Below are 9,330 nucleotides of genomic sequence, written 5' to 3'. Positions count from 1 at the left end.
GGAGAGACGAAAGACGAGAAAGCGGGTAAGTGTTCACCAAGCTGCATGGGATCACCAATGCACCGAGTGTGAGGGACATCAAGCTCACAAGAAGTCAGGTCAGGGCTCCACACGGGACATGACATACACTGACATCACAAGGTGTTTATCCCATTCCTAATTTCCTGTATTATTGTACAGTATATTTGCTGCAATAGATTGTTTCAGATCTTTATACAAAAAAAAAATAATGCTACACAAAGGTAACCTGAATTAACACATAACATTTCTAATTAGCATTTTATTTATTTAAGGAAAACAGTTATCCAACCCCCGTATTACCCAGGTGAAAAGGTTCAAAAGGCCATCAAACTCAAAAATTACTCACCGCAAACACTTTTTCGCGGCACCACGACATTTGCGGTGGCGGCACGACTGAGAGCGAGTCTCCGGGAGGGAGAAGAGGAGCTGAGTGACCGTGTTTGTTTTGGCCTTTCCAGGTGACTCAGAGAATCTGTGCGAATCAGAAGGGAGGATGCTTGTTTTGACAGCTGGGTGATAAACGGTGTGGCATATTTTGTTATTTCTTGGACACGGTGGATGACTAAGTCACTGTTACCGCTGGCGGGTATCTTTAGATCTGTTCGAGTGGATGGGGCATGTGGTGCCACTTGCTTATTGTGGAGATCCTGGTTGCTTATTCTCCAAAGAGGGATTGGCTGGCAATGAAGAAAATTACAACCTCGGCAAAGGCTCAAATGACAGAAAAAAATGTTTTGAAAGTTTATACAAGTCATTATATGACACTGCACCTGCGGCGGTAAAAGTCAGTCCTCTGTTTATGTCAGCAATGTTAATTTTTCATGTAAATCAGCTTCATCTAAGAAAAACCACAGTCTGAATAGTGTGAGAAACAAACATTTTAGGATGAAAATAAGTCTGCTTTGCAGGTACTGCATACTTCATATTTGTTTTAAATAATAAGCAATAGTAGTTATTGTTAAATACTTCTTTTAAAAAACGGTTCATTTTACATGCAGGCGAGTACCAGGTTCTCAAACATTCATTGTGAATTCTTATTTATGTTAATCAATTCCAGTTCCGAAGAAACTAGATTTGCAGTGTAAAAATGTCCTCTTTCCCCTCCGTTTCTTCCCTTTGATTTCTAAGAAGCCAGGACTATGTCATAGTGTCCAGACGGTTGTGTTAGTGTGTGGACTGACAACTAGGGCTGGTGTGTTTTGTAGATCCCAGTAAGGCTTCCTTGTTGTACCTTTGAATAAGGGATTGAAATGTCACTTCGGGGAAATATCAGCTATTTCCATTTTTAGTTGCTTTTATCCAAGCAGCGTACATTTGAGAAAGCAAGGAAAACCAGTCCCTGCTGCAGCGGGGATTTAAGGGCATTAAACTGACTTTGCTGTCCATGTGCTATGAATCAGTGACCTGTTGGTTTCAGCCGCAGCATCCCCACTGGTAAAATGTTAATAAGCATCATGAGAGCAGGAGCCCTGCTGCATGTATTGAGTCCCGTTAATGTTTTTCATGATCCGCTTGTCAACTGATCTTCAGTTGATCAGGTCGCTGAGCTGTCTGTAACTGGTACACTGACTCAGTCTGAGAGTCATGCAGCATGACCCAGAATTCCCAGGGAGTCCATGATAAATAAACAGGAGTCAACGACTGCGCTATTATGCTATTAGCCTTGGTGCAGGCGCTGTGTCCTTGGAAAATCCATAAAAGATTATACAGAGGATGACGACATACTCAGTGATATCTTCTCAGGTCACGTGAGTGATGCGTCTCATAGACATGAGAAATACAAACCTCTTTTTTCGCGGAACAACTTCAAAGACAAAATTTCAGTCAGACTGGCTTCATATTTGCAAAGCTTGGGTGTTTTATTTTCAAACTTTGTATCTGCAAACTCCCCCAGACAGCTCTGTTGCTTGTACTGGGGTTACTGGCTTATCGGGGTAACTTGTCGGATTTAAGGTAGTCTGGGCAGAATGCAAGTGAACGAATATGAAGTCCATTTAAACTGTGGAACCTTAAATCCGACATGTTACCCCGATAGGCCGGTAACCCAGCTTCGTAGTACAGGCCACTGGTCAAGTATCACAACCCCTTTTCATTACAATAAAAGTTACAGGGTGTGGTAAATTTTACTGACTGGATGATGAAATTTGCTAATGGATTGCTACTTTATTCGGGCGGATGTAGGGGGAGGGCCAACGGGAAAAATAAAAAATACTAGCAATCCCTGAAAAATCATCTTGCGAATCTTCCAAATTATTTGCAAACCTCCCCGGGGATTGTGTCCCACAGTTTGTGAGTCACGGACTGGAGGGACCTGCTTTAATTCTAAAATCCAAATAAAAGTAATACCTGTTTTTAAAAATGCACAAATGAACGAATCAAATCTACGGAATCACAGCTTGAGCCCTTAGAAATGAGTAAGAAGAGGCAGCATGTAGTTGAAACAGTCAGCGGCCCTCAGTCTGCAGTCACCCCTGGGGCAAAAGGGAAAGGAGGGGGCAATTAAATGTTGGTCTTTCTGAATCATTCAATTTCAGTGGCACTCTGGTGCTGCTGAATGGATCGGAAAAGGACTGAACAGCTAATTGTTAAAGCTTTGAGACCATAAAGACTCTTTTCTCAGTACTGTTGAATTTCAATAATTTGATAAAAAGGTAAATGGCATTTTCATATGAATAGATGGTTTTAATGGTCAAAAATAACAGACAATAATGATAACAGAAAGTTAAGAAGGAACAGACTCAATCAAATCTTACATTAGAATATATGGACATTTACTGTAGGGACACTTTGCCGCTGAATCATAATCAGTAATGTCTTGCCTGATAAAAAAAAAAAAAAATGATGTGAAATGTTTACAACTGGGAGTCCTGGCAGTTGCATATCAATCCCTTATTATCGAAAGTGCATAGACTTGACAAGTGAGAAAACAATGATACGTATCAGAGAAGACCGCAATAATGCACTAGGGAGACAAAAGGAGTGATGTTCATTTTCTTCATGCATGCTAATTGAGAAGAATAAACCGGGGAATGCTTTTCTGTTAAGAAATCTTTATAATTAGGTTTGTCTACATGCTGATGGTAACATTTTAACAAGAGTATTAGCAACGTGTGCAATAAATTACAAATTGCTACGTTGTTACTGTTTTACTTTCTCTTGATTTATTTAAATTACATGAGGGTTGTGTTGCTTAATGTGTCGTCGCATCAGATTAGAGTTTATCCGCAACCCATCCGAGAATTAGTGCATGACATTAGTGGTATTTCCATAAGTAAACAGTCGTGCAAATTATTTGGTGTGTATTGTCAAATGCTAACAATGTTTGCGTTCTCTGAAACTGATCGCGATGGGGCCGGCAAACACGTGTAAAATGGGAGGATTTCGCTAAATCCGTTTGGATGACCCCCCCCTTCATTGCTGCGTTGATGGAGAGACTTCATAAGACCGCATTATCCTTAATCATATACCGACTCCTGGGTAAAGTGTAATTAATGCAGCAAGTCTAACGAGGATGCAGATGTGTACAGGTGTAAAAGTGGACATTACCCACAGCAGGCAAGTCTCTGGATGCTGCACAGGGCTAAGGAAAGAATGAAAATAAAAGTAAAATGGTAATATAGGCTTCAGGGAATTTCCTCCGGGGGCAGCTCTGGATGGCCTGCATTTGTGCCTGCCACACAGTCATAGGCAGGGCAACGAAAACACCCAGAGGCATGCAACGTGAAAGGTTTGGTGATATTTTAACAGGATTAGTGGCCAGTTTATTGGTAACAGTCTTTAAAGGTGATGCAGAGTTTACTGTTCATGTATCTCTATCAACAACTCACCACCCCCCACCCCCCTTTGCTGTTTTCATCACCCAGTTTTTGAAGGGGTGTGTAATTGATTATCCCGCTCCAGTGCTGCCTGGCTTATCTAATGAGTCCATCCTATATGCTTGTATGTGTTTCTGTTTGTCTGAGCTAGTGTGCATCCCCCCCCCAAACACAGTTTACCCAGACCTCGTGTTTCTAACGTGATCCCTGAAAGGCGCTGGCTAATTAGTTCCAAAGGAAGGCATAATCCATCTTCCTTTAGAGAGTGGCATGTCCGCCCCGCCCGTCCACAACAGGCCAGCCCCGGTCCCCAGTCCTGAAAAGAAAAGTGTGCAGGTCCACTTAGGCTGCTGGTCACATCCTAAGGTTATTTTTCTATACAGGCCCCTGGTCACCTGGTGGAGAAAACTAGATACAGGGTAGGGGGATACAGAATATAACAACCTCTCCCGAAATCCCTTAAGCGCATCTTTTACGATTCAAGCCATCCCTCTTCTCATATAAAGAACCAGGGAGGCTGGGAAATTAATGCTGCTGTGTCTCCTTACTGTTTGTGAAGTGTTGGGGCCCGAGCAATGCATTTTGGGTGAAATGCATGTCTGAGTATTGACGTGTCATCAGGATTCATGACTTTCTTCCGGAGAGTGAAATGAACACGATGTTCCTGTAACCGTCTTGTCCTGATAGTACACAGCATTAAACACACCACAAAACGCTGTAAGTGAGAACAAAAATTGTTTGAATCTGCAGTATTATTACACAGTAAATGCTTTGTGCTTTAAAAATCAAGAGTATCTGAGATCTGTGGCATCCAATTCCACGCTGCGCTGCAAATGGACCGGTAATGTTCCGCATATGCTGGTGTATGGCGGTAGTGTTCCTGCTTATGGATGGGTGGATTAACCAGGCACATACCACTTTGAAAGCCACCCCATCCAGTTTGTTTGCAGTCTCTGTTTAAATACATCACACTTAAAAATTACTAATCCAGCTCTCCCGCCTCCCCAAGTCCACTACATTGGCTGTCCACATGAAATTCAGCTTACTGTTTCGCACACTGCTAAGTCGATTAAATATTTCTCTCAGGCACTTATCTAGTCACAAGACAAACGCCGTGTGGTATGTGTGTCTATTTAAATGCAAAATTGTGCCAGGGGTCTGTTTTATGCAGCCCAATATTAGCTCAGAGTATCGGTAGTGAAGAATTAAGGGGACACGTGACTTCTGTCAAATCCACATCTGAGACATGATATAGAAGAGCTCCTGTGTAGTCAGACTGATAATCACACTGCCAGAATGACAGGAGTACAAGCCTGGTGGAAGACTGGAAGGTGACTGAAGGACCAGGCAGAGATAGCAGGGTGGAAGGTAACTGGAGGACCAGGCAGAGATAGCAGGGTGGAAGGTAAATGGAGGACCAGACAGAGACAGGAGGAGGGAAGGTGACTGGAGGACCAGGCTGGGACAGAAGGAGGGAAGATGATTGGAGGACAGGAAGAGACAGGAGGAGGGAAGGTGACTGGAGGACCAGGCTGGGACAGGAGGAGGGAAGGTGACTGGAGGACCAGGCTGGGACAGAAGGAGGGAAGGTGATTGGAGGACAGGAAGAGACAGGAGGAGGGAAGATGACTGGAGGACCAGGCTGGGACAGAAGGAGGGAAGGTGATTGGAGGACAGGAAGAGACAGGAGGAGGGAAGGTGACTGTGGGACCAGGAAGAGACAGCAGGCAGAAGCTGACTGGAGGGACCAAGCAGAGATGAGAGGGTGGAAGATAAATGAAATTCACAGAAGCGACCAAAAGGAGGGCCGGAATTCATATCATCCATCTGTCTATGTAAATGCCACATTCTTTGTGCATTTTTATGACCCTTAAATTACTTTGGTCTGAGCAATGTTCTATCTTTTGCTTAAGCACTCATTTTCTGTATCATTTCTCTCTGCGCACGTTTCTTTATGAAGCTCAACTGCTCTCCATCCATCCATCCATCCATCCATATTGTAAATGGTAATTCCGGTCAGGGTGATCGGGGTGCTGGAGCTTAACCCAGGGGGCTCAGGGCACAGGACAGGGCTACAGGTGTAAATCTGAGAAAACAAATTCAGAAAGATGAAGGGGCACCTTCTGAGGAAATTCTGTGGAGAAAAAGACTAATTTGTAAAGGGTTAGAGTTTCCCTTCGATCACTGACCAATATATACTTGAAGGCCAGCTTTGACGGCTACAGCGGGACGGTCTTACCAGGGACCTCTTAGCTTTGCACCCTGTATGTGGTTTTTAGGGATAAAACCTAAACTGTCATGGTTCAACACTGGCACTAAAGGACGTCTCCTGGCCATAAAACACGGCCCTTTCATCCCTGATCCCCACTTAAAGGCAAAAGCATCCGCTTCTCAAATGGTGACGCATATAAGAATGTATTCATTTGTCTATGAACGTTGCATCGCCGTATCGATCTTTCAGCAACCTGTCCATTGTTCCTTTTCCTAACAAATGTTGACAGTGGTGCAGTGCAGTGCAGTGCAGTGCCTTCTGGATATTTAGAGGTACCATTGTCTCCTTCATTCGTATGGATTTATATTCTGATTGTCTAACTCACCTACACCATAAAATAATGTCCCTTAACCCTCACTCCTGTCATCAAGGAGCGATTTTCTCCCAGGGAGCACATAAATTGTAACCCGACCCTCTACTTTAATTCACTTTTGGATAAAAGCATCGGAATAATGAATAAATGTAAATGTAAGTTTAATTGGATGTAACGAGCAAGCAACACATGCTGTCTGGGCTTGGGATTGGCCGGCGACAAGTTGGGAACTAAAGTAGGGGTGGAGAAAATGACATTAATGTGGAATGCCCAAACGGTCATGGAAGAGATGAGATTGAAGTTCTAGAAAGCTTCACCCAGTGGGAGCCATTAATGTATTGGGTTAAACCAGACTGTGGCTGACAGTACCCAGTAAACCAACCCCTTGTGAGTTTTGAAGTCTTTTTTCCCCCCCAGCCACTTTTATCAGACCCCAAATCAATAAACAAACTCTTCCCCCAAAACTGAAAATTGTTTATGGTGTTACTGTAATGCGAACTTCTGAAAACACACTATGTGTTCATGTGCATTCCTCTCCAGTTACTGTGTCACGTGGGCCGATGTTCTGTGACCCAGAAGACTCCAGTGCTCGGAGCTGGGAGATTTGTGGGACGAAACACAATTTTTAGTCAGATCTTATTAGGAGCCCCATTGATCACCAGCCAGTTCAAAAGTCAAATCCGCCTGCAAGGACTTGGGCTCTTTTTTAACTTGATGTTTTTATTCACAACACGACCAGTATCCCAGCCTTCAGGCGTACATCTGAATACTCTCACGAGAAATGAGATCCGGATATTTTCATACATGCAAACAAAAAAAAATTAAATAAAAGGAAAGAAACGTGCAGGATGGTCTTGCTCCAGAATGGACCTTCTAGTGTGAAGGGTCTGAGACAGACTAGCCGGGTTAGCAGCCCTTGCCGCTAACCAGTGCCCGCTCTGATGCTCCCTTTCAAGAAGGCATTATATACCGGCTGTTCGAAGAAAGCTTGGACTTCTGGGTCAGCATCAGGCTGGTGAAGGCTGTGGCCCCCACCGCGAGCTTTTCGTTACCCTCGGTTAGGGAGCATGCTGAGCAGGAGGGTGTGGAGGAGACTATATTTTCTGCTCTCAGCTCTGACATTTTCAGCTGAAGCACGTGGCGTTCAAAGGGTCTCTCTATCACACACCACCAGACCCTCTGGAAAAATAGCTGTCACTCCTTCCTCAGTCCCCTGAAAACCACAGGCAGTGTTGGCATTTAATCACCAAAATGCATTCACTACCCCAGCTGGGGGGGTACTTACCTCGAGAAACAAGACAGCCACCATAACTAGCTATTCCGGCCAGCTTGTGCTGACCTGGCAGATAAGGCGCATAACAGAAGACACTTTTTTAATCTGCCTGCTTTCATTCTGGATTCTGATTCGCTTAAACACTGCACCAGTCTTGCCTGACAAACTAACACCACCCTGTAAGCACGTTGCCGCGATATTATTGGCAATCAGGACCCTGCCTCTCCATCCTCATTGGTCAATTCCGCCAACCTGCCTCCGATCCATCCTGCTGTGGTCCTCTGTCTTAGATGCAAATAAAATGCACAGTAGGCCTAAGAAGCCCCCACAGTAGGCGGGGGGGGGGGCACTTGTGTGTGCTGTGCTATGGCTGTATGCCTTGTAGCAGTCCTGGTTTTTCTAGGGATCCGTTCTCCCCTGCGTACCTCCCTCCTCCCTTTTAATTACTGTTTTTTCCTGCCTTTTAAACGTTGGTTTCTCTCACACCTAAACAAACAAGTACGATAGCAAAGGCTCGCGGCAGCTTGACTTGCGCTTAGGTGTTTATTACACAGCGGTAGGGTCCGTGAAGTCGGCGAGCTTCATTTAAGGAGGCTGAGATTCAGAGAGTTGCCAGGGGGATTTTCTACATCAGTGAATATAATTAGGCAGTACGACTTTAAATTTATAACCTGATAGCCATAATAAGATACGGCGTTCCCATCAATACTGCTAATTCCCGCCTCACTGTGTATTCATGACCATCGCCTCACATCGACTGATCTCAGCATGTGCAGGAGGAAAACGTGGAACATGAACCGGCTCCCGATTCCACGGGTGGTGCGTCGTAAGGACCCGATTCCTCACGAAGTCAGTGTCAAATTTGATTTTGTTTATTGCAGTTTTCCAACTTTTGGTACCGGTAAATAAGAGTGACGGCCCTGGGAGCGGAAGTAGGGGGATATACATGTGGGAGGCAGCTGACAAACCCTCATGGTCACCTGACTCACACATCCTGGGGAGATGGTTGGATGGTGGCCCCCACCCCTACAATGACTAAGTACAGCATATATATTTTAAAATGTGTGAGGGAGGAGGGTCAGGTGATTCCCAGCTGCTGAAAAACACACCTTGCTAGTCCAGTCATTATGAGAGCGAATGCTGGCTCAGTGTGGGAGCCCTAGAGCTGCAGCTCTAATGCACAAATGGAGGCAAGGGAGCGATGCCCCCCACCCCCCCTCCAACCAGGGAGCGATGCCCCCCTCCCCCCACCATGTTCCGCACACCCAGAGTCATTAAAATGTGCTTGCTGGCGTTTCCCTGCATACCTCCAGAGATTCACCAGTTTTCAAAAGCATGCGGCATAGGAACCAGACAAGCAACTGGATGGTAATGGGTTCGAATCCTTAAAAAAAATGCCTCAAGCAGGTACTTAGCATGAATTTCTCCAGCAAATATTTAACAGATGCAAATCTGTATAAAAGCTTTGAAGAATATAATGCAGTAATAATAATCTAATCTAGCCACGTAAGCACTGTATTTGTGAAGCAAATATTACAGTGGGTGGGATGATTCAAGTGCATTAAATCTTCCGGGAAATGAACAAGGCCAACCTTGATGGCTACTTTACCATCAGGGCTGATTCAAGAACAGAGGA

This window comes from Brienomyrus brachyistius, chromosome 8, assembly GCF_023856365.1.
Source record: "Brienomyrus brachyistius isolate T26 chromosome 8, BBRACH_0.4, whole genome shotgun sequence".
Classification (NCBI taxonomy): domain Eukaryota; kingdom Metazoa; phylum Chordata; class Actinopteri; order Osteoglossiformes; family Mormyridae; genus Brienomyrus; species Brienomyrus brachyistius.
Note: the sequence above shows the minus strand (reverse complement) of the source record.